The sequence below is a fragment of the Sardina pilchardus genome, chromosome 7, assembly GCF_963854185.1.
Source record: "Sardina pilchardus chromosome 7, fSarPil1.1, whole genome shotgun sequence".
Classification (NCBI taxonomy): domain Eukaryota; kingdom Metazoa; phylum Chordata; class Actinopteri; order Clupeiformes; family Clupeidae; genus Sardina; species Sardina pilchardus.
The window spans coordinates 22924540-22927039 of record NC_085000.1 but is presented as its reverse complement, the minus strand read 5'-3'; the positions used below and the strand labels follow the sequence as shown (position 1 = coordinate 22927039).

The 2500-nt window shown below is 49.6% G+C and overlaps 1 protein-coding gene across 11 annotated transcripts in view; it reads left to right on the top strand.

Annotated features, from left to right (window-relative positions):
* Window positions 1-2500, top strand: part of LOC134087673 (membrane-associated guanylate kinase, WW and PDZ domain-containing protein 1-like) — a 120619-nt gene that overhangs the window by 96870 nt on the left and 21249 nt on the right. The gene's annotated exons all lie outside the window — the stretch shown is intronic.

The following is a 2500-nucleotide window of genomic DNA, read 5'->3' as shown; positions in this document are numbered from 1 at the left end:
GTGAAATGTACTTCTGACGTGTGTGAATGATGTGTTGTGGGTGTGTATGTATGTATGTATAGCACAAAGCATTCTTAGTGAAAGAGTGAAGTGGACACGTTTGCAAGCACACACTGCACAATGGGTGCGGATGCCTAGCACATGATCACTTCTAAGCCAACATGCAATGTAGCAACACGCACACACACAGAGACAAGCCCAGGTGCACACACACACACACACACACACACACACACACACACACATCACGGAACAAGGCCTCATCTGCTTCGGCCGACACTTTGAAGTAGGCCAGCTCTTTCAACTCCACGCGTCCCACATTTAGATTTCGGAACGAGGAACTGGGTTTTTACGCGCGTCGTCATTCGGGTCAAGGACCTGCTCGTCTGCCCTGCAAGGAGATATCGATCTCTTTGGTTTGTTACCGCAATGTCTTAACTCAGCCAGCCATCTCATCTGGACTTGAAATCTAAACCTTCAAGGTTCCACGTTCACACACACTCCCAGCCCCCCCCCCCCCCAACCCCCCGACCGTGCCTCACTTTGACAGCCTACTTTTAATTAGCATAGATAGAGTCAGCGTCCAAATTGAGACTTTGAATTCTACACTGAAGGGCCTTTTTTGAGCTTCTTAATGGTTTGTATGTGTTTAATCACTCCCCCCCTTCTCTTGCTGAAACACAACGCTTTGGCAAAACTCTCTCTCTCTCTCTCTCTCTCTCTCTCTCTCTCTCTCTCCCTCTCTCCCTCTCCCTTAGTTGCCTTTCAAGTCGTCGTGACTGACTGATGGGAATCTTTAATTAAACTGCTTTAGATCCATTACTCAGTGCAGATCCTATAGGGTAGCATGTAGAGGGCTTCATCACGCCTCTAATTATGATGATGGGGCTGCCTAATGTTGATTGTAAGCCTGCTGCTCCCACACATGCTGGATTCGCTACTTTTGTCAGTAGATTTCCTGAGTTGGTTTTTATATGCTAATCCCTCTGAATGAAGGATTATGGACATTAGCGCATAGCAAACGTATGGCCCCTGTGTCCTGGAAGGGAGGGAGGGAGGGAGGTGTGGAGGGGATCAGGGGGGGGGTTGTTGGGAAACACAACTGTAGGATAGAGGCTGAACCTCCGTACACAATATCCTTAGACAATGCACAGTGCCAAAACAAAGAAGCCAATATCCATCCTAATTTTGAGTACTCTGATAGCACACTGGTGATGGTGAAGGACTGAAATATGGCCATCTTTGGAGTTCAGCTGTGAGTTGGGTCAGGTCACCGGGAGTCAGGGCTAGTGGGAAGGTGTTTTGATTGTAGCTGTTGTACAGTCGCTAAAGTGGGCTAGCCGTGTAGGCTTTCCTCTGTTTGCCCTCTGTGGAGTTTTTTTGCCTCAAACGCTCGTCCCAGTTTCCCCTTCAATGACGCTGCCTTTGATTGTGTGTCCCAGAAAAACAACAATGTTGCTTGTTTATTTATTTACCTACTCTAATTTACGTAATGCTGCGGCCAGTAGGTTTGTTAGCCTCTCTGGTGTGTGGTTTGTTAGAGTCTGGTTTGACTGGAGTGCTCGGTTAGAGGAAGATGGCTGCAGTCTTCAGTGGTCTGTGTAGCTGCCCGAGCTGCAGATGGCGCTGTTTGTCTTGACAGACTCTGAGCGCGCGTGTGTGTGTGTGTGTGTTCACCGTCCCTGTGGGAGAACTGAGAGCATCTTGCCAATCTGCCCAACCGACTGTGCACTGAAACACGCGTTCCTGCATGTGTGTGCTTGCTCAAGCGCATGTGTGTGTGTGTGTGCGTGCATGTGTGCGTGTGCTGTCAGAACTGAGTGCTTTGCGTGTTCTCCCAGTGTAACACTGGCGTGATGTATGTTCTGAAGTGCACTGTCTAAGAGTGGGAGGAGAAGAGAAGGCCTATAAGGGGGTGTTCTCCTGATGTGTGTGTGTGTGTGTGTGTGTGTGTGTGTGTGTGTGTGTGTGTGTGTGTGTGTGTGTGTGTGTGTGTGTGAGAGCATCTGTGTTTGAGTGAGAGAGTCGAGAGAGTGTGTGATGATTGCAGCGTAGTTGAGGTGAGCTCTTCTCCTGAAGGGTTATTTGGGATAATGGGATTACATGGTGTCAGGGGGGACATTTCTGGGGGGGGGTTAGCTCCTCTTGCCTGCTCCGGCTCCCCTCCCTCAGTAAGGTCCAGCCACAGCAGGGTCTCCACAGGGACTCCCTCTCATAAAGCCGCTGCAGAGCATTTGAGGACACTGGCCAGCTACCCAGCCAGACACCATGACGCTAACCTTGCAGAGCAAAAAGCACATTTTCTGTATTAGTGGGCCAGAGCATGTATAGTAGTGTGTGTGTGTGTGTGTGTGTGTGTGTGTGTGTGTGTGTGTGTGTGTGTGTGTGTGTGTGTGTGTGTGTGTGTGTGTGTGTGTGTGTGTGTGCTTGAGTGTGAGAGTGATTGTGAGTGTGAGGCCATGTGTGTGTGTAGGGGGTCATGTTTGTGTGCGTGTGGGTG